The 27,368-nt window shown below is 38.1% G+C and overlaps 1 protein-coding gene across 30 annotated transcripts in view; it reads right to left on the bottom strand.

Moving 5' to 3' along the window:
* The window catches only part of MAP2 (microtubule associated protein 2), a 298,803-nt gene that overhangs the window by 137,109 nt on the left and 134,326 nt on the right, over positions 1–27,368 (bottom strand). For 26 of the 30 annotated variants that reach the window (XM_069578200.1, XM_069578205.1, XM_069578214.1 and 23 more), the window contains one exon: positions 10,971–11,038. The gene's annotated coding sequence lies outside the window, so the exon portion shown is untranslated. Of the gene's footprint in view, positions 1–10,970; positions 11,039–11,313; positions 11,737–27,368 lie in introns of those variants that run through there. The other 4 variants (XM_069578190.1, XM_069578203.1, XM_069578196.1 and 1 more) reach the window with 1 other exon arrangement.

Genomic DNA, 27,368 nt, shown 5'->3' with positions numbered 1-27,368 from the left:
AACTCTAACAAGAATTCGGAAATATTCTAGAAGTCAGAAAGCAGGTAGGCTGAGATAGAAAGAGAAAAAACACCAGGGAAACTGCTGCTAGAAATTCATGTCTATCCCGAGGAAACCTGAAACTCGAAGCTGAAAATAGAGTCCAAGGGGGCTGTGAAACCAATATCATGCAGAAATGTATTGAAACAATTGAGATCCTTTCTCTTCTCCTTTGCTAGTACATATTCAGCTGACAGAAGATGCTTTTGCTCCCCAACAGTAAAAATAAAAACTAGTCTTTACTGAAAGTGGGTGAACAGTCTTACAAAGAGTTCTGATATGCATAAATCCATGCAAAACTGAAACACCACTGTGGAACTGTGGGTACCCTAAGCAGCTCACTCACTGGTTCCACCTCCATGCTCTTCCTGGGAGTCTGTCGCTTGACTCTGTTCACTTGCCCAAAACTTGCAGTCAGCCCTCACAGTGAGTGGGAATACAGATCTGCACAACTGCAGAGGAAACTTACAATTAGCTGCCTAAGATCCTCAGCCTAGGAGAAGGCAATAGCAACCCACTCCAGTACTCTTGCCTGGGAAATCCCATGGGCAGAGTAGCCTGGTAGGCTGCAGTCCATGGGGTCGCAAAGAGTCGGACACGACTGAGTGACTTCACTTTCCCTTTTCACTTTCATGCATTGGAGAAGGAAATGGCAACCCACTCCAGTGTTCTTGCCTGGCGGGCTGCCGTCTATGGGGTCGCACAGAGTCGGACACGACTGAAGCGACTCAGCAGCAGCAGCAGCAGCAGCAGCAGCAGCAGCAGCAAGATCCTCAGCCTAATTCATTCATTTAAAACAAACAAAAACCTTTCAAATCAAGACATTTGAGAAAAAACAGTGCCATGAGTAAGAAAAATACTTTAAAAAGTAACTCCTGGAGAACTAGAAATGATTCAGGGAACAAAAGAGAATTTTATAGGTATCTTTCTGAGAGAGATGTAAAAGAATATTCCATAAATAAACTTCCTTCCAAAAACAAATTACAGAAAAGCATCAATCAGAGAATGAGGAAAAAATTCTGGGAAATCAACGTATGATTAAAAATAAATAATTAAAAAATTGAAGAGTGTGTGCCAAGGATAGTGAGGGATGTGGAGGAGTCAGTGTAGACCTTGGATGCTCAAGCGATGTGTCTGGTTAAGTTGAAACACCCTGAAACATCACATAGATGTGATTTTCTGAAACTTTAATCATTTTCTTTGTGATCTTAGGTTCTTGCTAAGTTGTCTACCCCTTGACTAAAATTCTGTGAAACTTAGAGTTAAACAATGAATTTTTATTCATCTATCCCTCTATCACATGCTTTTTAAGTAAATAAAATTACATATTCTGTCATATATTTAGACTTATCTCCCTTTCACACTGAAAAATTTAAAACCATTTCAGTAATAACTGTTTTTATAAATAACTAGTATTTAAATACATACTCGGTAAATAGCTAGTAAATAGTACTCAGTAAATAACTAATATTTACTGAGCTCCATGCCAAGCTCATCCAGGATTCTAAAGGGCAGGAGTCCTTTGGCAGGGCAGGCAATCCACTGAGTGGAGGTCACAACTAACTTGGAATGGGCTTTTTATTTTAGCAGTCAAGTCAGGGCATTATTAAAAGAGTATAGGTTTAGGTCAATCCACTAATTTTTCTGTTTTGGCTACAGAGCAGTAGAAAGAAAAGGTTTTGGGGACAGAACAAAGGTAAGATCCCACCTTCACTATTTTTTTAGTGGACTGACTTGGGAAGCTCGTTGCATTCTTCCAACTTCAGTTTTCTCATCTGTAATTCATAAATATAACAAGACCTGATATTCTCACCCCAAAGACTTGTGAGTTTTGGGATGCCATGTATTGGAAAATGCTTTGTGTCATTTGAAAAGAGGTACTGATTTTTAAAAAGATCTAAATGCAACTTCTTAGCTGGTCACATTATATAACAATTTTATGATCCAAAGTCTATATCCTGGGTCTTTTTGTGAGCAAAACATACAGAGTAGAAAGAAAAATGCAAGCACATATTAAGCTATATACTATATATATTAATTATCATATCCCTTTGATTTACTGGACTATTTACCATCTTATAGTGGAAAAGTACAGCAGTGGACCAGAGTAAATGAATTAGTCAGGACCATGAGTGTTTGTTTAAATTTTTTCATTGTTAGATCTCATATTTCCTCGAGTATCAGTGAAATTCTTGGAAAGTCAGTCATTTTAGGAATTTCTGTCCTCAATTATTTAAAGTATCAGCAGTGAAGTTGTGCATTTTAAGATTCTAGAATATCACAAATTCATCTGCGGCTATGGTCAAAATTGTGCTAGCCAGTTGCTCTTAGGCACTTTGTGAGAGGAATCCTAAACGCCTGTGTGTTGCACCTTATTCTCTCTACGTAACCATGAACTCTTACCATGAGAAAATTCTACAGTGCAAAGGGAAAATATTTTTAAAGGAAACTAAGTGCTAATATTCACCTTGTAAATAAAACATATGATCTTCCTGAAAAGAAACATCATTTCCCAAGCTGCTACACAATGCAAAGAAGTATCTTTTGGCCATAATCTGTTAAATGAAGTAGCTTCGCTTTAACAATTGCCAGACATGGATCAATGTACTTCCGCTGGTTTAAATGGTCATAATCCAGAGTCATTAACACCAGAGAGAATCTGAAGAAAGGTTAATTCAAACCATCTGAGGCAGATCCAAATGGAATCCACAAAAACTGAAGACTGATTCAAACTTGGGAGGGGGGTGGTGGTGGGAGAGGAAGAGTTTGTGTCAGAAACACCAAAGATTATCCTGTATACCCCAAGACTCTTATCAACTGAATGGATGACAAAAGAGCATAAAAACAGTATTTAAACCTGGAATTTTACCACCCCAGTTTGATTATGCACAGAAGACCACCACTGTCCATTATACAAAGACTTGAGTTTCACATACATGCTCATTTTCTTAGCTTCAATATGACATATTATTAAGGGCATTTTCTGTGTAGACAGCAAGGAAGACTAAGAAGCAATAAGAGGTCTTAAGACATGGTCTCTTTCCTCAAGGATTTTCCCCAAGTTTTCTCCTTGAAAAGATTTTTCTATCTAAGTTGATTTCTGTTCATATGAAAACAAATTTTATATTTCACTGGAATTTTCTATTTAAACCCACTAACGGCACTGCTCTTGCCTATTTGGCTGTTAAAGTAAGCACTGAATTACAGAATGACAGTGGCAAGGTCTGAAGATCTGGTCATGGCATGACTTACTTAGAGATAGAAACAGCCTTTTTAGCAAAGGATAAATGCCAGTAAGTATGAGGACATCACAAATGTTTAATAGGCACTCAAGGTTTTTTTTTTTTTTTTCTTAATGAAATGTTGTATTTATTTGATTTGTTATTTTCTTAATTATTTCATGCAGCTTCCCTGGTGGTTCAGTTGGTAGAGTCTGCCTGCAATGCAGGAGACCTGGGTTCAACCCTGGGTTGGGAAGATCCTTTGGAGAATGAAATGGCAACCCATTCCAGTATTCTTGCCTGGGAAATCTCATGGACAGAGGAGTCAGGCGGTCTATAGTCCACAGAGTCACAAGTCAGACACAACTTAGTGACTAAACCTGCCTAACTATTTCGTAGCTGAAAAGTGTGCTGTGCAAGGAATCAAACAAGTAAAGGCACCTGTGCTCTTGCAGCTATAAGGGAGCATTGAGAGCCTAGCAGTGGAGGCTGAAAGATAACATCCCTCAAGATGGAGTCTGTCAAGACTGCTTGTGAACACAGCCCCTCTAAACATCATCTACCAATACGTGCATCCCTCCCTCAGAGGAATGCAGGTTGCTGTCACCAGCCAGAACAGTCCTCCAAAGGGAGATGATTATGTTGGAAAAATGTGTATTCTTGAAATTAGAGACTATCTGCAATAGCCTCCTGTGACTATGCACAGTCCTCCAAAACTTGTTAGGGTATGGGTGGCAAGAAGATGGGATGTGAAAATTGGGAAGCTTTGCTACTCAGAACAGAGGAACATAAGGGATGTGAAGTGCTAACAGATCAGAGAATTTAGCAGGCCAGGATGGTGCTGAACATTCAGGCAGAGAAGAGGTTAAGAGTCCAAAGAAATTATGAAGCAGGGAACAGAGCTGGAATTAAGAAACTAGCCCACGGTTATATGCAATCACATCCCTAAACCAGAGCCACAAGAATTCATTATACAGCATAATAAGCATTGAGCATGGGCAGAAAGAAGGAAATGTCAGTAGCTCATTAGGACTGGTTTAATGGATCTTTCATAAAGTAACTGGCTGAAATTGAAAAAGTTTAGAAGTTAAAAGGAACAAATCTCTCTTACATCATCAAAGAGGCTTTTAAGTTTGCAGTGCTACTGCACGAAGAGAAGGACTCACATTTGACTTGCTCATAACAATAGCTCCAGTTATTCTCAAGTTTTTGGGGGGCGGTGGGAGTGTCTGGACATTTGCCATCTAACCTCTTGCTAATCAAAGCATGGTCCACAGTTCAGCAGCATCAACATTACCTGTTGTTTAGTCCCTAAGTCATGTCTGATTCCTTTGAGACCCCATGGAGTGTAGCCCACTAGGCTCCTCTGTCCATGGGATTCTCCAGGCAAGAATACTGGAGTGGGTTGCCATGCCCTACTCTAGGGGATCTTCTTCCTGACCTAGGGAATAAACCCATGTCTCCTGCACTGGTAAGCAGATTCTTTACCGGTGAGCCACCTGGGAATCCCAACATCACCTGGGAGCTGGTTAAAATATATAATCTCAGGCCTCTCCTTGGACCCACTGATTTGAATCTTTATTTTAATAAGATTCTCAGTTGATTTGACTCTGCTGTAAAGTTTGAGAAGTTTATCTCCCAGTATCTACTCTTATACCTGATTACCCATTCTCTATATGACTGACTCGGTAATCCTTTAATTTTGCTTATCCACTGATTATTTCCCCTGTCTAGAAAGAAACATCCATTAGGGCACGAAAAGGGCATGAAATTGATGCTCAATAAACATTCACTGAATGAATAAGTAAATTTTCCTCCCGTCTGAGATAAAGTCTGGATGATATGTAAGGTCCCCATATCTTCCCTTTACCACTAGAAACTCTCACTTTCTTCTGCTCCATTTTCATCTGTAGGGAAGATGAATTTTGCCTACCAAGGCCATATCTTTGTCTACGCTCTCTATCTCCCTTCCACTAAGACCCTGCTCCTTAAATGTGTCCTTCTTCTGCTTCCAAACAGAGCACCCTCCCCACGCCTCACCCCGCTATCTCTATCTGCCCCCTCCTTTCAGTTTAGGACTTCCCCTGTTAGTAAGAGGAGGGGGAAGTCACCAGCCTCCGTGCCTTATATATTCTATTCTCTTTCCTTTGAACCCTGGTCTTCTTAAGCATGTTTTCTATTACTTTCACATCCTTATTTACTTATCCTCTTCTCCAGATCTTGCTTCTGTCCCCACAGTTTGATTGGTCTGAGTCAGACCCAATTCAAAATTGGTGCTAAACCTGGGTGGTTGTCCTTAGTCCCTGGCCCTTCATTTTCTAAGTGGATATCTAAGAATCTACACTGGAGTCACTGTGATAATTAAAGTTCCTGTCACAGAGGCTGGCACATGGCAGGTGCTAATGTAATTTTAGATTCCTTTTCTTGGAGTAAAGCTGGGGCTAATTTTGAAACCAGCAAATTATATCTGACCAGGAATTTGACAATTTAGAATACAGTGATTCTGCTGTTAGGAAATATCCATTGGAAATCACTTGAAATATCCTGTAAGAGGGATATACAAAGTATCCTACTGCAGAATTGCGATGACAGTGAAAAATTAAGAACAATGAGGAATAAATGTGCTCAATGTCTATGGGATAGAATATTATGCAGGTGGAAAAATGTGGTGAGATGACTGAGAAAACATGCAGGTTTCAAACTGTATTGTTCTAATCCTCATTCAGTTCAGTTCTGTTCAGTTCAGTCGCTCAGTTGCTCTTTGCGACCCCATGAATTGCAGCACACCAGGCCTCCCTGTCCATCACCAACTCTCGGAGTTCACTCAGACTCACGTCATTACGTAAATGTAAATACAGCAGATGAAAAGAAATAAGCTAAAAGGTTAGGAAAGTGTCAACCATAATCTCTGGCTTGTGTAGTTATGGATGGCTACTATTTCCTTCCTTATACTCTTCTAATTAGAAAATACAGATTTACTGCTTTTTATAACAGAAAACATAACTTGAAATAGTAAGTTCAGCAGTCTTTTATTTTCATTCTTCAGTTTCTCTGAAGAATTTGCACTTTAGCCTTGTTTTTTATTACTTAAAACTGTATTTTTTCTTTGCTTAAAAACAAACTTCCTTTAATTTTGTCATTCGATCCCTCATTCTGTATCCTAAATGTGAATGCTGTCAAGAGTTTCCTCTCTGGCCCTCTTCTTATCTTGCCTGACAACGTCATTCACATCCTACCTCCCTGATTTATCTTCTCAGTTTTGGATCTACATGTCCTGCAATTTACTGGACCAGTCCACCCACCTCCACCTTCATGGCCTAAACTGGGCTCTCCATATCCACTCTCTCATCATTCAGTCAGCATGTACTGGCTGTTGACTATGTACTAGACTGTCTGTTACAGACTAGGATGCAATAAAAATAAAAGGAAAGCTCTTTCCGCAAACAGCTCTTACCTACCTTTCTCCCCTTATTTTTCCGATTGCCGAATTCAAATGGTAGAGTTACCACGAATCCTTTTGCTGTTCACTCCTCCTACCAATCCAGGCTTTGCTATTCTCAGTGTATGAATCTGAGCCCAGAAACATCTTTCATTTTCATGACCTCTTTTTTTAATGCCCACTGTCAACACTCTCTTGGAGCCTTTATTTTTTCCTGGATTATCCCGTGACAGCTTCCAAAGTGATGCTTTCTTCAGTATGTTCTCACACACAACCCTGTCATATACAGAGCTATAAAGTAAGTCCTCTGAAAACATAGTACAGGTCACTGTGGTCTCTTATTCAAAACATAGTCCATAGCTTTTCAGTGAATACTGAAAACATTTCCTCGACTTGGCACTTACAGTCATTTTTCAATGTATTTGATTGAGCTGAATGAAATTTTTATTTTGTAGCCAAAGAGAGTAAAATACTAGGCATTTCGTATGGTACAACCTAACACTACTCATGTACATTTCCGTCCTTATCTTCCAAGATTCCCCTTCTTCTGCCCTGCATTCTAGAATATGAATGAGATCAATCTGTGCTTTCCTTGCATGTTCACTTTCTGCGGTCCCTTTGCTAAGTTTGTTTGTTCTTTCTGGAGCTCCTCTAGGCATTATCTCTCCCTTGAATCCATCTGTTCATCCCTAAGCCCCACCTCAAAAGTCATCCTCCACTGCTGTGTCTCTGCTCAATTGTTAGCAATCCTGCCCTGCAATAAAGTCCCTTAAGAAATCATTCATGTGTCTCCGATGGTACTAATGAGCCTGGATGCTACTTTCTGGTTTTAATCTGCTGCGCTTGACTGAGCCCAAAAGGTGTTCTGTTACATACATTCCGAGGACAGCACCCTAATGCAGATCTGTGTAATTATAAGTGTCCTCAGGTATTTCTCTGGGTTGAGCTGTAATTTAAGGTTGACTGTGGTATCTTCACACTGTTCCCTGCTTGTTTACCTGTTTTGGCCATTTGAAACTTCTACTATTATTTCAATTAAAAAGAGCCTTTGCAAGATATGGAATCACTTATCCTAGTTAGTACTTGAATTTTTCTGGCTGATTTTCTTATATAGATGATGCAATTCAGTAATATGACTTCACTGTAATGACATAGGACATGCTTTATGCACTTATTTAAAATTCTCTAATTTATCTGACATCCTCCAAGAATAAAAATCCTCAGGTTAAGTATAAAATATATATTAAAAATAGAAAATATACCAGAGGTTGAACATTACAGTGAAGTACCTGAAGATGCATTCACTTCTACCTAATATATAAAAACAAGAATCTACAAGGATACTCTTTTAACCTTATTTCAGTAACATATATTTTGTGTGCATCCTAAAATATTAAAATAATGATTATGAGCCAAAAAATCTACCAGAAAGAAATGAAGCATTCTATGGTTAATATGAAGGACTTTGGGCCAGACTTGTGTGGATTACCCAATTGGAATCTCGGTTCATTCATAACATGGAGACCATATCCAACTCCCAGAGTTGTAGGGAGAGTTAAAATGTAATAACATACCTTAAGGGCTTATGATATTATCTAACACATAGTTAATAACAAAAATTATAGTTTTACTAATAAAAGTAAGTGACAAGAAAATATAGCATTTCCTAAAGCTATTATGTTTCTAGAACTTTCCTTACAGATTACATACATGTATGTAAGCATATATATATATAAAGTGATGTCATACTTAGTAGTCCTTAATAAGCAAGCAAGCATTTAAGAAGATTATGACATCATTCTTGGTATTACATTGAGAGAGAGTGAGCATCCCCCCTCAGCCTCCGTCTGAGGCAGCAAAATTCTGGCTGAAGACATGAAGAGCAGTAAATAATGCCAAGCCTGGGAATAGTATTTAGGAAGCATCCATAAAGCAAAACTCATGCTGCAGTTTAGCACCCTAGCTGGTGAAAGTGAAAGGGGACATTTCAAAAATTCTTTCCATCTTAACCTTAAACCAGAAAAAAAAGATACTTTTGCATATACCCTGAAGAAATTTTTTACACATGGTTTGCCTGCTTTTCTACCTGGCATTAATTATTTATTGAATTTTGATTAATTTTAGGAGTAACTGAAAAAAAAGTACAAAATGTCTGTTTTACAGTCTGTTATCTCATGAAAAATGAGAACAAAAAAGTAACGGGAGAAAATATTGACGAGTCATTTATCCATCGCGTAATTAAATAAATATTTATTGAATTTCTGCTGTGGTTCAGGGACTATTCTACATGCTGAAGATACGAGTGAAAAACAAATCAGCAAAGGAATCAACTCACGTCAAGACGATATTGATTAGAAAAACCGTGATATAGGTCCCTGACTCTCTTAGTGTCCAGTAGCCAAATTCTATTTTGATTTGACAATGTAACAGACTATTTGAATAATATTTGATTTACTACCCAAAATCTATCAACATACCCCAAGATGAATTTTAAAATGGTTCTAGAAGATATAAGAATCTATGAGGATTTGTGAGGTAATACATCACCTCTCCCATACACAGATAAAAATCGAAACAGAGCTGATTAATGCATATTGACAATATAATGAATACATTTTTTTAGTGGCTAAATAGTAGCTTCAACCTTTTTTAATTCACGTAAATACCCCCAAAGTTCAAAATTAATATAGTGAGTAACTAAAAGAGTCTGAAGATCAGGAAACAGATTCTCACTTGAAATATAAACTATAGATATTTAGTTAGATGGGCAAATACCAGATAGATTCTTTTTTCACCAAATATTAGATGTTTTCACTCACTCTGATTGAAACCAACAAAGAGAGAATGGTCCTAAGGGTTTTACAATATCCAGGAGGAATAGTCAGTCCTGTTTGGGTATTTCATACATGATTCCACTGAGAAATTTCTGAGGAAAAAATGCAATCTATTTCATATATTTCTGAGACAAGTCTATTAGATTTTGTTCACTATCTGAAATAATGCAATTTCCTTTTTGTAGAACACACTGATTTATTTTAATGAATTCATTCTTCTGTGCAAAAATATTGTGATGGTGCCTACACTCTGGAAGGGGTTGACAGTGGCATCTGCCCTTCCCTCTCTCCCACAATAGCTACCCACAGCAGCAAGGCTCTTAATAAGTGATTGTGGAATTAATAAAGTTCTCATAATTACACACTGCAGAGAAAATTAAACAAGGACATTTATCTCCTTCAACTGCCACAAATATTCACAGTCACAGGTGTACACTTGCATACTTCTGGTATTTCAACATCAGTAGTTAAACATTAGCCATTTTTAAGTACATTAAAAAAAAAGAACCCTCCTTTAAAAAATATTTTGGACTGGTAAGTCTTATGGAGAAATCCTATGTGAATACCAAGGAAAGATTTAAAAGATGTATTGATCTTCTGCAAGGCAGAAAATGTCTTCCATTTTTTAAAAGGCAAATTACAAACACTGGTTTTATCAACATGAATATACGTTCAAGTCAAAGCTCATCTTAAAGAATTAAGGAAAAGGTAATACCCATAATTGGTATCTCCGATCAATATATATCCTGATGCTGAATTTGAAAATTCATATTTTTAGTGGAAGGCATAAGGCCCAGGATCAATGATTCAACTGCTTTAATGACAAGATGAAAGATTACTTTCTTATGCTGTCAATGCTAAATAAAACATATAAAATCAGTTCTTTCAATAACGAACAACCCCAGCCTTTAAAATAATGCAGTACTAAAGACTAAATCATCAGTGAAGAAGTTAAAATATTTTATTCGCAAAACCCAACAATACTGAGTCATTCCTGGGAGTCTCTAGCGCTCATTCCACCTGGGAAGGGCAAGCCATTTCATTTAGCCATGTAAAAAATATCACTTAATACCAAGATTCCTTCAGATAAAATCATTACTTGGCATATTTCTCTTAAATTCAAGTTATTTAATTTTTTATTCGGAGAGAATTTTGGACATTTTTAAAGTTGTTACACAATAGAAATCCCCCCAAAAGCCAGAAATATTGATATTTGCTAACAACTTGCAACACAGACAAAAAACACAATTCTTTAGACATCTTAGAATCAAAACAGCCTTGGATAATGGCATTCTCTGCAAGGCAAATCATACATGCTATAGACAATGATCAGCGTAGGCTTAAGGATAAAATATCAAGCATAGAGAGGTTAAATAAAACATTCTAAATCCTCCCTGATTTTCCCTCATTTAAACACCCGAACAAAACATGTGGTACCTTTTAATTTTCTGAATGAGTAGTTTCCAATCAATGTTTCCTCGATTAGAGACAACAATCTGAAGGATCTACCGAAACAAAAGAAAAAAAATTCATGTATAGATTTATTAACTAAATATAAAACCTGTAACTCACCAGTAAGCAAAAGCATTCTTTATATCCAGATAAGAAATCTACGTCTTGAGATCTGTAGCACAAAAAAACGCAGTACTTGATTTTTTTAGGAAGCTCAGTAAGGAATTTAAAAGCATTTCACTTTGAGATCACAAAAAGCAGATCCTTTGAAAAAAAGAAAAAGAAAAAGAGAGCACAATAAAATGTAAAAAAAAACCCAAACCATTACCAGCGCCTATGCAGCGATACCACCCCAGTCTAGCCTTTGAGAACTGCAGCAGAATCCTTGTCCCGGAACATGATCTCCGCGGTCTGGCTCCGGCTCTCTAGCTCCAGACAGACGCAGTCTGCAAGCCACCAGCTCCTGTCTGTGTGTGTCGGGAAAGGGAAGCTGCAAATTAGAAAAAGTCCCCGCAGTGGCGAAAAGGAAAATAAGGCGAGTGGGAGAGGGAGAGAGAGCTCACTAGCCTCAGAATTTTCGAGAATGATGACAAGCCACCCGGTGCCGCCATCATTCACTGACAATAAGATGCAGTCCTGGCGTATGATTTAGCGGTTTGCACAGGGGCTTCTGGTATCAAATGCCTGACAGGCATCTTAATTGCATCCATCCAAGTGTGTCCCCAGGAGTCGAGTCTATAAGCCTATGAATGTCATCATCTGTTCTCCTTTGTGTTAATGCCAGACACACACACACACACACACACACACACACACACAACACACACACACACACACACACACAGTGCTTAAACAGAGAAATCAATTGCTGGCATAGAGAATTACAAATAAGTTGGGCTCCACAAACTGGATATAACTAAATGATAGTTTATGAGAATTTTTATCATCTGCATTTATGACATCAGAAAGATTCTTTGATGTTCTGTCATTGGCAGATAATTACGATAGTTTTAAAACTGAGTATCACATACTGCTTATTTATAGTCCAAATAAATAGGTTCATTACAGAAATGCACACAATCATGTATATTTTCTTATGGAAAATTTGATCCGCTTGTAACTGTGATAATTACGCCCTTGGCAATGGTTTCCTTACAAAGGAGAATGCAGCAAAAACAAAGAGGATTAGGAAACCAGGGTTGATGTGTGATTTCTGGAGGCAATCTATTTTATTCCTTTCACATACAAAGGCAAAGAGAGGTAGCAACCAGCTTGAGTAGTGAGACTTTACAGTCCCCCAGGACCAAGACAGGGAATTGAATCTCTGGCATAATCAGTATCCCCTTTATGTTAGCAACTGAAATGAACAGTTGAATATCCCTGTTTTACAGTGCCCCTTATGTAGCGAGGTTAAGTATGAAATCATTCCCAGCATTTATTTCATGGACAAAAGGGATGGGGGGGAAATGTTAATAAATAGATTTTTATAGCATTGCTAGCTCTCTGCATCAGTGAATGGAGCAAAATTCCATGTGTACCAAAAAGGCCGGCTGCAAAGAAGGTTGCTGGGAGGGAGCATCACCATGGTTACCGGAAACAGAAAGTAGGGAAAAAAATAAGGTGATGATAGAGGAGATGGAAGGAGAAGCTACTGTGGAGGAAATTCAGAGATAGAAAGATATGTTTCATTTTTTTTTCTTTCTGGAAAGAACTGTCTCTATCAGTTTTTCATATTAGGTTTTGAATGCATTAGGATGAATATGCATTCTATATCAGCCACCTTTCTTCTCCATTTTTGGATCACTAGCTAATTTTGCTTTTGTAAGTTTGGTTCTTTTGTATGAGATGGATCCTGGTATTTCTTGCCTCTGACACTATCCCGGATTCATGGACACCACTCAGCCTAGTCCACAGCCTTTGTTTCACAGGTGAGAAAGCTGAGGCCCAAGGAATCTGACCAAGGTCACAAAGCTGGCTGGAGATCCAACAGAAACACCATCCTAGTCTCCTAGTTTTCTTCTCTCACCAAGTAACTTTCTTTCTGTGCTCTCTTCCATTCTGTCTGCAAGCAAAACAGATTCCAGAAACATCCTTTTGTCTGTGATTTTGTAAGTCTTCTTTTATTTGCTAAAGCAGCGATCCTCCTCTTTAAAACAATGCATTGCAATCATTCCAAAGACCAGCTTTGCTTAATAGCTATGTTGTACTGGTACTCCAGGTCTAGGGAATCTGGAGTAATTATGTCACTGCTTTTCTTTTACTTCCAGTCTGGCAATCAGATGAATAAAGGATGACTGCCCTGTTGTGAACCTATCTTGTTGAGCCTGAACTTCATCATCATATACTAAGCACTCTCTCATCCCTGGCATCATTATTTCTGCAAGCATGAAATTGGGCAATCGAATTGAATCAGCCTCCCAAGGTTCCTCCTAGTTATAGACAATGTGAACCTTCCTGGGGTTACCAATAATGAAGCTGCAAAATTGAGAGCTCACGTGAAATGTTTTAAAATGAAAGAAAAAAATACTCAAAACAACCACTGGGGGGCGCAATATTTGTTAAAATCTTTCTGAGATATTCGGTAAAAAAATGTTGAGTAGGATTTTGACCTTGCTTTTATTTCCTTTCTAAAACATCCTTCAATGTTCAGTTCTTATGAGTCATTGCTGTTAGGTTAACTCATTGATTTGTTGTTCAGTCACTAAATCGTGTTCAACTCTTTGATAAGTAGAGTCACGTTGCTTTTTTTGACGTTTAAAGTATAGCTGCTGCTACCACTACTACCCTCTGCCTTCAGCATGTCAGCTATACAAGAAATTAATCACAGTAAAAAAATATGGTTACCTTAGGTAATAATTACAAGAGATTTCAGGTTTCAGTAAATCCTCCGTAGTGGTTAGGGTTTTTTTCTTTTAAAAAATGTCCCTTTAAATATAATCTTTCTATGACATGCCAATTTTTTTCCTCAGTGATTTTTGACATTAAGGTTATTTTTTCAAAGTGAATATTTTGTTTTAATAGGCTGTCTTCCATTGTTCACTTCGATGCACCAGACTGTCATTTCTTGAAACATGAATCATATTTTATCAAGCTCTCATAAAACACACATAATGGTCTTGGTCAGTTTAAAAATCAGCTCAGCTTCCAAAAATATTTAATACTCCTCGGGAATCATTTAATACTTGTAGATACTTGGTTCAGTCAATGAGAATCAGTAGATATTCTTTTCCTTTTCACTTTTACCATTTGTTAATGGAAGTATTACTTTGTCTTTTGTAGAATAAGCACTATATGTAACACAGAATTATTTTTTTTAAGGTTTCACAATCACACTTCATAACTACTAAAGTTAGTTCTGAACTAACTAGTTCTGAAACCACATCATGTTGCTACACACCAATTATACGCTCATGTGTGTGTGCGTGCTAAATCGCTTTAGTCCTGTCTGACTCTGCAATCCCATGGACTGCAGCCTGCTAGGCTCCTTTGTCCATAAGATTCTTCAGGCAAGAATACTGGAGTGGGTTGCCGTGCCCTACCCCAGGGGATGTTCCCAACCCAGGGACTGAACCTGTGTCTGTTACCTCTAACCTGCATTGACAGGCAGCTTCTTTACCATTAGAGCCACCTGGAAAGCCCTTACATGCTCAGACCGAGTTCTTACTGGCCAAAGTTCTGAAATGCTGTGCTATTATATATGCCAGGATTCTGTATCACGTAAGATTCTCATTGGCCAAGGTCATAGAATTAGGCGAGATTTCAACCCAAAATTCTAGATTCACATAAAATTCTAACAAGCCAAAATTCAGAATCACAAAATCCAATAAACCAACCTTCCCAAACCACATGAGATTCTTTTGATCAAGCATTCAGAATTACATGAGAATCCTATCAGAGAACAACGTTTCAGACTCACGCAGGATTCCTATAGGCCAAGGTGCATGGAGATCAAGATTCCAGAATTACCCTACATTTCTTATGGACTAGGCTTCCAGAAGCAGCCAATAGTCTTGTAAGCAAGTTTCTGAAAAACCCAGTGTTAACGCAGTAGTATTCTGATAGCCGGGTTCCTGGAATCAAGAGTATTTCTTTCATGCTAAGTTGTAAAACATAATTCTTGCCGTTAAGTATGTTCTACTCTGATAACACTAAGACACCAGGTAATTGAGAGACTTGCATGATGTTTTATATTTATGCTTATGAGGCTCAACTGTCATGTAGCACCATTTGCTGGTTCATTTAACCAATTTTAATGGCACACATTCATAGGATTTAGGTATGGGGAAAAAAGAGAACATTTCCTACACAAGAACTTCAATTATATTGAGGGGAACACAGAAGTAAACAGAAATCTAAGTACACAATTCTTTTTCTCACTTTGATGAGACATGCTATCTTTGCCCCTGGGTTATCTGCTTTATCTCAGGTCCTCATCTTTATGAATCCCCCAATCCCAAGTTCGGTTTAGCTTACCCTTGTGGTTCTTCTGGAAGACTCTCGGTTTTGTTCCTTACAGATATAGGTCTGTGTATTTCTCTATCACCCTTTAAGCGCATTAGGAATGGATAATGGAGGTATTTCCTTCTTACTTCTTTGAAGTTCTTGGTCATATATCATTTTCCAAACTAGGACTTTTCTAATTACCATAATGAAAACTGCAGTCCTGTCCCTTTCACAGCCCTTCATCCTCTGCTCCACTTTTCCCTTTTTCCATAGCACTTACCACTTTCTATTATACCATAAAGTTGTATTTTTTATGTTTACTATGTATTACCTGGGACTTCCCTGGTGGCTCAAACAGTAAAGAATCCACCTGTAATATAAGAGACACAGGTTCAATCCCTGGGTTGGGAAGATCTCCTGGAGAAGGGAATGGCTACCCACTCCTGTATTCTTGCCTGGAGAATTCCATGGACAGAAGAGCCTGGGGTGCTACAATCCATGGTGCTGAAGAGTCGGACAGGACTGACTGACTAACTTATTTCACTTTCATTATTACCTGCCTCACTCTCTAGGTCATGAGGGAAGTCATCTAAACATGTTTGGGCCACTGATCTCTAAAGCAACACTAAGACAGTGCCTGGAATATCTAGCACTCAAAAAATATCTTTTAAACAGTAAGTGTGAAAATCACAATATTATTTATTAAGTTGGAGTATTTAAGGACAAGAGAAGTTTTTGGATTCTATATTGACTTCCTTGTTCTATATATTCAGTCTTCCTTATGAATATAGTCTTTTATTTGTACTAAAAATCATTTTTTTCCCATGGAATCAATTTTTTTTTTGGTAATTTCCATGAAAGGATACACATTTATTTAAAAAAGGGATTTGTCTCCTATTTTCTTTAGATTCTGCAAAGTTCCTAGCATGGGACTATCAGCTCTTAAATATCAGCTGAGAAAGAACTTGTTTGATAAACCATACTTCCATTGGTCTTAAATATGCTAAATTTTAATCATTAGATTATTTAAATTAGAAAAATTAATAAATTAGTACTGTCTTGTGGCCAAAATGCTTTGAAATGGCTTTCTGAAAATTGGCTATAATTACTATAATGTGCACTTTAAAAATTAGTAAGAGAAATAATAATTATACTAGTACTCTTAAACTTGTTATTCTAAATATATTTAGTTCTCTTGGGTATACACCTAGAAAAGGAATTAGTGGGTCATAAAGTAGACATACATTCAACTTTACCAGATATTGCCAAACTGTCTTCACAAGTGTTCAAATCAATTTACACGCCCACCAGCAGTGTATCAGAGTTTTGGCTGTTCTATCATTATAGCTTTCAACATCTGGAGAGCTTTTTATTGCCAACATAGTTTTTCAAGGGTAATGAGACTATGACTTAATGAACTGAACTAGCAATTATTTTTCATGGTAATAGTGGAATATTATGGTGCCACTGGTTTAGAAATTCTTTGTTTACGACAAATTTTAGGACCTATTAGTGAACATTATGGAAAAGGGTTTTGGGGTAAGCATGTATTTTAAACATGTGACATGCAACCATGGCTGCATGTGATGATTATGTTTGTTAGATAACTGATTTATAAGGGGATATATGACTTAGAAGGGAGAAGATATTTCATACAGGGTTTTAATAAATTAACAGGCAACTGTGAAGTGAAAAACAATGAAGTGAAAAGCTGTGTAGCAAAATCTCTATCTTAGAAGTATATCAACAAGTCAAAGTATGACATGTCTGTGGCAACACACACCAAACTGCACCATTATGACAAAAGAATGCACAGTTAAGATGCTTCCAAAACTGTTCCTTCACACAAATCCCTTGCTCGTTGATTCTCACCATAATTACTAGTTTACTTCTTTTTCTCCAATCCCGATCTTACGCGTCTTTTCTGGTCCATTTAAAATTCTGTCCTCTTTTACAGGGACTTCCTAGGTGGCTCAGTGGCGAAGAATCTGCTTGCCAACGCAAGAGACGCAGGAGATGGGGCTTCATTCCCTGGGTCGGGAAGATCCCTTGGAGAAGGAAATGGCAGCCTGCTCGAGTATTCCTACCTGGAGAATTCCACAGACAGAGGAGCCTGGCAGGCTATAGTCCATGGGGTCACAAAGAGTTGGATGTTACTGAGCACCTCTCTTACAATGGTTCCAGAACTTTTCCTGCACACAATGCCACAAAGCTCTTCCTCGGTGCTTGTGATTGGTCTGTTCTTATTTTCTGTTTTTTCCTGATTCAGTCTTGGAATGTTGTACTCTTCTGAGAACTTGTCTTTTTCTTCCAGGTTGTCCATTTTATTGGTGTATAGTTGCTTATAGTACTCTCTTATGATCCTTTGTATTTCTGTGGTGTCAGAACTTTTCCTTTTTTATTTCTAATTTTGTTGATTTGAGTCTTCTTTTTTCTTTTAATGTGTCTGGCTAATGGTTTATCTATTTTGTTTATATTCACAAAGAACCAGCTTTTAGCTTTATTATTCTTTGCTACAGTGTTCTTCATTTCTTTTTCATTTATTTCTGCTCCAGTCTTTAAGATTTCTTTCCTTCTACTAACTTTGGGGTTTCTTCAAAGCTGTTTCTCTGAATTGCCATGATACCAAAACAAAAAAATAATCACCATGATACCAACAAGCAAGGAAAGCAGTTCATCCTAAAGGAAATCAGTCCTGAATATTCATTGGAAGGACTGAGGCTGAAGCTGAAACTCCAATACTTCAACCACCTGATGTGAAGAGCTGACTCATTTGAAAAAACCCTGATGCTGGGAAAGATTGAGGGCAGGAAGAGAAGGGGATAACAGAGGATGAGATTGTTGGATGGCATCACTAACTCAATGGACATGAGTTTGGGTGGACTCCGGGAGTTGGTGATGGATAGGGAGGCCTGGCTTGCTGTGATTCATGGGGTCGCAAAGAGTTGGACACGGCTGAGCGACTGAACTGAACTGATACCATATGCCTGATGTTATATACGGCCTCTGGCTGGTCTTCAGTTGTTTATATGCAATTATTCTGATACAGACCAGTTAAAAAAGCATATGATATGCTCCTCATATAAGGTATTAAATTCCAATAATGTGCCAATCCCTTTGAACACATTATTTTATTCAATAATTCAGAGTTATGAATCTCCCTTTCACAGCTGAGGAAACAGGCCCAGTTAGATTTACTTACATTCTAAGAACATACAGCTGGTAAGTGGTGGAGCAGAAATTCAGTCCCTAAACTTCTTAATTAATTAGTTTGTAATTCAGCTTAACACTTCCAAGGTATCAGAAATGGAGAGAAAAATTAAACATAGAATTAAGAATTTTCCATTTTTCTAGGATAAATATTAAGACTTAAAACAGACTATGTATTGTTCTAGGTATGCATGAAAGAAATAGCATTAGAAACAAGAATTTTTATTTTCAGAATTATTTCAAATTCCATCAGTTCATAGTTAAATGATGTATATGTGTGAACACAAACATTCGTACAGTTGAAGAAGACATCATAATTTTATTCACTATCTATTTGGTCTATTATTAGAGTGTACAGTGTCACATTTGTGAGATATATGCTCATGTGTTTTTAAAATACCTCACTGTTTGACAATTTGAGTTGTGTATGTTTTTAAATATATTGTTCCAATTAACCTATTTTAGAAGTACAGATTGTAAAAATAAAATATCTGTCTTGGCCAATCATTACCCTCATTGTATTAGACAAAGTTGGAAATAATCAAATACCATGGTGAATCTTAAAGGTTACATCAAAGAACATTATATCAATTCCATATTATACAATGCATGTCTTGTTTAAATTAAATTTATTTCAGTCAGATTCTTCCTGTGGGCATGTTTCTTCCAAATAATTCCACTCCCTCCATCAAGTCTATCCTCAAATACTAACTTCTCAAGGAGGCTTAACCTAACCATGCTATTTAATACTGCAACCTGAAATTCCCATTCTTTATCTCCTTTATCCTGTCTTGCATAGTACTTCTTTTCTAATACACTATATAGTTTACTTATTTTTATTCTTTATTGCTCTCTCTTCTCATTCACTTGTAAGCTCCATGAAGGCAAACTCTTTGCATGTTTTGTTCACTATGTTCCCAGGTACCTAGAACTAGGCCTAGTATGTAACTGGTACACAGTAAATATTCATTGAACTCATACCTATACCTATATGAACAAATAATTAAAATTATAACACTAAAACTCACATAAAAACCAGGAATTACCTCCTAAAAATTCTGAATTCTGAGCTTATCAGCTGAGAACATTCAGTTTCAGAAATCACTAAATTGATAATGTAAGTATTTTATTTGGTTTATGTCTTGGTTAACAAATATAAAGTTGTAGGCTTTTCATCTCTGGCACATTTATAGCCATTTTGAGTACATCTTTCCTTTAACTTTGAAGTGAAGTGAAGTGAAGTGAAGTCGCTCAGTCGTGTCCGACTCTTTGCGACCACATGAACTGTAGCCTATCAGGCTCCTCCATCCATGGGATTTTCCAGGCAAGAGTGCTGGAGTGGATTGCCATTTCCTTCTCCAGGGGATCTTCCTGACCCAGGAATCGAACCCAGGTCTCCCGCATTGCAGGCAGATGCTTTACCACTGAGCCACCAGGGAAGCCCCTCCTTTAACTTTAGATTTTTAAAATTAGCTATCTGTTTATCTATTTATTATGCATTTTAACAAAAATTATTCTAGTCATTTTTCTTGCTTGCCTGTGAATCCTTAGTTAGAAATTACAGTACATATTTTCTCTTCATCTTTCCAATCACCTGAAAGTTGATACAAACTGCTTTCTTTCACTACTGGAGATACTACCAGCCTGTGGGGATTCCAGTCCTTTTTTTTGCTTGCCTGTGAATCCTTAGTTAGAAATTACATTACATATTTCTCTTCATCTTTCCAATCACCTGAAAGTTGATACAAACTGCTTTCTTTCACTACTGGAGATACTACCAGCCTGTGGGAAAACATATTTACAAGACAAATGGGCAAGCCATGAAAGAAAATTATGAGAATTAGTTTTGAGAAGTTCTCACTTCATAAAACTTTCACTTGACATTCAGTCAAGCAGAATCATCTTCAGGACTTATGAATTTCTTGGATGATCTTCCTGGAAGCATGAAATGAACCTGCATTTTATCTAATGTCTCCACAAGTAGGAACATTAGAGTTTAATGGAAGACTGATAAGGACACAAAATCAAATGTTGCATTGCATGATATTAGATAAAAAATCCTTATTTCTTTTTAAAAACTGCTAAAAGAAATTATTTTGTTTACTGTTCTCCAAGCTTAGAAGACCGTTACCTCAATATTCTAAATCCTGTCACTCCTCCAATAATCAGCAACTTCGGAGAACTGGAGAGTTAGCAATAACTGAGAGGTAATCTAGTACTAATTCATTTGAATTCAGTTCAGTTCAGTTCAGTTGAGTCGCTCAGTTGTGGCTGACTCTTTGCAACCACCTGAACTGCAGCATGCCAGGCTTCCTTGTCCATCACCAACTCCCGGAGCTAACTCAATCTCATATCCATAAAGTCAGTGATGCCATCCAACCATCTCATCCTCTGTCATCCCCTTCTCCTCTCACCTTCAATCTTTCCCAGCATCAGAGTCTTTTCAAATGAGTCAGTTCTTTGCATCTGGATTGGATGCAAAGGCCCGCAGTTTCAGCTTCAGCATCAGTCCTTCTAATGAATATTCAGGATTGATTTCCTTAAGGATGGACTGGTTGGATCTCCTTCTAGTCCAAGGGACTCTCAAGAGTCTTCTCCAACACCACAGTTCAAAAACATCAATTCTTTGGTGCCCAGCTTTCTTTATAGTCCAACTCTCACATCCATACAGGACTACTAGAAAAACCACAGCTTTGACTAGACAGACTTTTGTTGGAAAAGTAATGTCTCTGCTTTTTATGCTTTCTAGGTTGGTCATAGCTTTTCTTCCAAGGAGCAAGCATCTTTTAATTTCATGGGTAGGCACTCTTTAACCTTAACATTACTAGATTATTCTGAACACTTTGAATTCAGCAAGCTTCTACAGCATTTTCCTGCAATGTTGAGCATTTACAGTTCAAATTAAAAAATGTCTACTGTGATGGTAAATAAATGCAATGTCATATGTGAAATGATTTCTCCAAATGTATAATTATAGAAATTTATTTTGTTAATAGCCAAAATTCACATTCTGAAAATTTATGAAATTCATACTTATTTTCTCTGCTATCCAGGGGAGAGTACTCTTGGGTGATTGCCACCAAGATATACATGTGAAATGTTAGTACCTCTCATTCCTTTTCCTCTAGTCCTTTTACCAGGGGTACATTACAAGTGGGAAGAGAGTATTAACTGGGGATATTGGGCTTCAGAGGTGGTGCTAGTGAAAAAGAACCCACCTACCAATTTAGGAGACATAAGAGACACAGGTTCAATTCTAGGGTCAGGAAGATCCCCTGGAGGGCATGGCAACCCACTCCAGTATTCTTGCCTGGAGAATCCCATGGACAGAGGAGCCTGGCAGGCTACAGTCAATTGGGTCACAAGGAGTTGGAGATGACTGAAGAGACTTAGCATGCACACATAAAGGTTATTTAGCTTCCAGCAGCTTAAATAAAACAGCTTGTCAGAACTACACACACTTTGAATATCTAGAATACATTCAATGTTATATCTAAATGTGTTTTAAGGTCCTAAATCCTCCTATTGATTGGAACCAAAGAACATAGTGCTGCTGCTGCTAAGTCACTTCAGTCATGTCCGACTCTGTGCTACCCCCATAGACGGCAGCCCACCAGGCTCCCCCGTCCCTGGGATTCTCCAGGCAAGAACACTGGAGTGGGTTGCCATTTCCTGCTCCAATGCATGAAAGCGAAAAGTGAAAGGGAAGTCGCTCAGTCGTGTCCAAATCCTTGTGACCCCGTAGACTGCAGTCCACCAGGCTCCTCCATCCATGGGATTCTCCAGGCAAGAGTACTGGAGTGGGTTGTCATCGCCTTCTCCAATGCACAAAAGTGAAAAGTGAAAGTGAAGTCGCTCAGTTGTATCTGACTGTTAGTGACCCCATGGACTGAAGCCTGCCAGGCTCCTCCATCCATGGGATTTTCCAGGCAAAAGAGTACTGGTGTGGTGTGTCACTACCTTCTCTGAAGAACATAATGATGGATATCAAATCCCTTATGTGACAATAAAGGGGAACTGGAACGGACAGTGGGGGGCACTTCTATGTTTCTTTCTTATTATCAGATTTCTAAGCTATAAAAGATACTAGATAAAAGATGTATTAGCTTTTAAATTAAAAGGAAATATTGTACATGATCAATACCTAAAACGAATATTCTTTCTTGACAGTACCATCAAGTTCGCTAAAAAGAGTTCATGTGGAAAGGATTCTAAATGGCAGTGTTAGAAATTATATTAATATTATATTTATACTACCTTTTCCCATAATTTTGTGGCTTTCTTCCTCTTTTGTTTCTAATAGTGAATATATGAATAAATAAATAAATTTAATTATATTTAATATTCTGGGAGAATTAAATCAAGATTTTTTCTAGACATTGTTCATCTACTGTGACTTATTTTTCAAATGGAGTGTGACAATATGCTCTTTACAAAGGTAGCCATAGTGAATATCTGGGCCAACAAATGTGTCTGAGATAAATTTTCACATCCCTAAGGCCACTAATTGTTTTCTTAAACCGCCACATTCTTACACTGTTTTTTCTTTCCTTCCCCAGTCTTTATGTTTTGCCTACCCCTTTAAAAAGACTTCCTCAGCAATCAATGTAAAGAAATAGAGGAAAACAACAGAATGGGAAAGACTAGAGATCTCTTCAAGAAAATTAGAGATACCAAGGGAACATTTCATGCAAAGATGGGCTCGATAAAGGACAGAAATGGTATGGACCTAACAGAAGCAGAAGATATTAAGAAGAGGTGGCAAGAATACACAGAAGAACTGTACAAAAAAGATCTTCAAGACCCAGATAATCACAATGGTGTGATCACTCACCTAGAGCCAGACATCCTGGAATGTGAAGTCAAGGGGGCCTTAGAAAGCATCACTATGAACAAAGCTAGTGGAGGTGATGGAATTGCAGTTGAGCTATTTCAAATCCTGAAAGATGATGCTGTGAAAGTGCTGCACTCAATATGCCAGCAAATTTGGAAAACTCAGCAGTGGCCACAGGACTGGAAAATGTCAGTGTTCAATCCAATCCCAAAGAAAGGCAATACCAAAGAATGCTCAAACTACCACACAATTGCACTCATCTCACACGCTAGTAAAGTAACGGTCAAAATTTTCCAAGCCAGGCTTCAGCAATATGTGAACCATGAACTTCCAGATGTTCAAGCTGGTTTTGGAAAAGGCAGAGGAACCAGAGATCAAATTGCCAACATCCACTGGATCATGGTAAAAGCAAGAGAGTTCCAAAAAAACATCTATTTCTGTTTTATTGACTATGCCAAAGCCTTTGACTGTGTGGATCACAATAAACTGTGGAAAATTCTGAAGGAGATGGGAATACCAGACCACCTGACCTGCCTCTTGAGAAACCTATATGCAGGTCAGGAAGCAACAGAACTGGACCTGGAACAACTGACTGGTTCCAAATAGGAAAAGGAGTATGTCAAGGCTATATATTGTCACCCTGCTTATTTAAATTCTATGCAGAGTACATCATGAGAAACGCTGGACTGGAAGAAACATAAGCTGGAATCAAGATTGCTGGGAGAAATATCAAAACCTCAGATATGCAGATGACACCACCCTTATGGCAGAAAGTGAAGAGGAACTAAAAAGCTTCTTAATGAAAGTGAAAGAGGAGAGTGAAAAAGTTGGCTTAAAGCTCAACATTCAGAAAACGAAGATCATGGCATCTGGTCCCATCACTTCATGGGAAATAGGTGGGGAAACAGTGGAAACAGTTTCAGACTTTATTTTTTGGACTCCAAAATCACTGCAGATGGTGACTGCAGCCATGACCAACCTAGATAGCATACTGAAAAGCAGAGACATTACTTTGCCAACAAATGTCCATCTAGTCAAGACTATGGTTTTTCCTGTGGTCATGTATGGATGTGAGAGTTGGACTGTGAAGAGGGCTGAGTACCGAAGAATTGATGCTTTTGAACTGTGGTGTTGGAGAAGACTCTTGAGGGTCCCTTGGACTGCAAGGAGATCCAACCAGTCCATCCTAAAGGAGATCAGTCCTGCGTGTTCAATGGAAGGACTGATGCTGAAGCTGAAACTCCAATACTTTGGCCACCTCATGTGAAGAGTTGACTCATTGGAAAAGACTCAGAGGCTGGGAGGGATTGGGGGCAGGAGGAGAAGGGGACGACCGAGGATGAGATGGCTGGATGGCATCACCGACTCGGTGGATGTGAGTTTGGGTGAACTCTGGGAGTTGGTGATGGACAGGGAGGCCCAGCGTGCTGTGATTCATGGGTTGCAAAGAGTCAGACATGACTGAGCGAATGAACTGAACTGAACTGAACTGAACTCCTTTCCAACTCTTTCTTCTCCTTGTACCCCAAAGGCAGAGAGAGCGCTGGCAAGAAAAGTGGAATACACTTAAGGAATTATGTAAACAAACTTTCCTCTACCAAAGTCCTGCGCTTTCAAGTTAGTTGAAGGCAGATTCCATGGGTTTTACACCATTTTCTCTCTGTAATATCTAATAGACTCTTTTTTGCATTGGTGCACAATAATAATGTTGTTTCATTTTGTAGATGTTGACAGGAAAAATTGGAATTGAAGATAGGGAGAATAACATGAAGTTATTGTGGTCACTGTAGTACTAAGCATGAGATTTGTTTATTTTGAACCCAGCAGAACTAAAGAAATAAAGAAAAGGAAATAGAATACCCAACTTACAGATACCTTCTGCTGAAATGCCTGTAGGCACATAGATGCCACATTAGTAAAAATCAGAAGGTGCCTCAAAGACAAGTTTCTCTAGATAGCAAAGACTGATTATAATTTTCTCTAGTTTCATATTTTAATTTGGAGCTGCTCAATAAAATGTATGATTGATTGGCTGATGAGAGAAGGGAAAGTGAAAGCTATGTTATATGCACACAGAATGCACAAAGGGGAACTTTGAAAAATTGGCACTCAGGACTTTCCATTAGAAGGCAAGTGCAATGAAAGAGAAACTTATTTTACAAGGAAAAACCAGAAAAAAAAAAAAGAGCAGGGAAAAATGAACTTGATAAAATAGCACAGAAATGCTAAGATGGACTCAGTACTGTACACATAACCTATAGAAAAGAAATAAATGAAAATTAGTGGTGTGTGTTAGGAGGGTTAAGATACTCAAATCAAAAGGGGAAAAGGAAGAACACGGGAGAAAGGTAAAGAAGGATTAGAGGACCAAAAGCTTTAGAAGTAAACAGGGTTTCATTTATAAACCAGTGAGCCAGTCTGACAGGTGAGGCAGGCTGAGGCACTTGAAAGATCTCATTCAACGGCTGGCATTACCGAATGCCCAGCTGGGTCTGAACAAGAGTAGTTTTAAACAGGGACATTGTTCTAAGGAAATCTTAAGTTTCAAGTGCCCTCCAATGCAGCCTTATAAATCTTGAACAGCATCAATATTCACCAACCACAGGCAATCAGCATTACTCCAGAATTTGCTGGACACAGCAAGTCCTTGATAGGGAATATTCTAATTTGGATGGCTGGACCTCTGCTCAGGATTTACATATATTGATGACATGCAAATCAGTTTAGTGCAGTCTCATCAACAGCATAAATTAAGTGCATCCTGTTGTGGGGATTATCTTGGAAACAGAGAATGTCACCTTCAGTATGCCTATGGTCTGGAGATGAGCAGTCCGTCTCTGAGTGAGGGAGAGTGAAAAACAGTCCAAGAGCATCTTCTCACTATTGACTGGCTGCCTGCATGCTTCTTTACGTTAAATGACTGACTACTCACATAAAATAGCTTGGCTCGGAATAATTTTCTTTTTAACATCCATTCAGAGAGACGAGAGATTCAAAAATAGCATTTTGATCTAGAATCCCTGATACTGCACGTAGGCAAATCATAGGAGAAGACAATGCTCAATTCTAACCTTTGTTTAACGAGTGCATATTTCATTAACAAATGATACCCATTAGCACTGGACACATGCTTTGTATATGAGTAAGGATGGATTTACAACTTCCTGTTACACATTCTAAGTAACTTAGTAAATAAACGGCTAAAGGCTCCAATGAGAAAAATCACAAAATTGTATGACAAATATAAGAAAAAAATCCTTTGGTTTAGGAAGTACTACCTGTGACTGATATTTTTAAGAATTTATAAACCATGCCTGGCAACAGCTAATTAAAGGAAATTCACATACAGTTCACTTCACAGAGTAAAGACATTTTCCATTGAGTTTGCAATTGCTCTCAATACACATTATCCAGCCAGCTTATTGGACACCGTCAATGAAAAATAATCTTTAAAGTCTGGATTTAATAACAGACAAAAGAAAATGAAGAGAGTATTCCTGAGGCCTAATGACATGTGGACTAGTCAAGTGTGTACCTGTGTGAAGTAGATGAATGTGGCGTCTACCATGCTGGGGGTTGAAGACATGTGCTTACAGTAATGGGTAAGGACAAGTCAAAGTGTTTGGTGGAGAGTTGGGAGTTGTGTGCAGCTGATGGAAGCTGTGAACTCGGTAATGTAGGACAGTATTGAACGGAAATGGCATAAACAGAATGGCATCTCTACCAAGGACAGAGGAACATCAAGCATATTGCAATGAGGGTATATGGGGAGCAGAGAATAGAAGTGGAGGTCAGAGATAAAAGGACAAGTTTAAAATAATGTGAAACAAGAATGGGGACTTTCATGTTCTGATGATTAGGTGCCCCCCGAAACGAAGACTATGAAGAACTCAGTT

The sequence above is a fragment of the Ovis canadensis genome, chromosome 2 (genome assembly GCF_042477335.2).
Source record: "Ovis canadensis isolate MfBH-ARS-UI-01 breed Bighorn chromosome 2, ARS-UI_OviCan_v2, whole genome shotgun sequence".
Lineage (NCBI taxonomy): Eukaryota > Metazoa > Chordata > Mammalia > Artiodactyla > Bovidae > Ovis > Ovis canadensis.
Note: the sequence above shows the minus strand (reverse complement) of the source record. Positions and strands in the feature narration are given on the sequence as shown.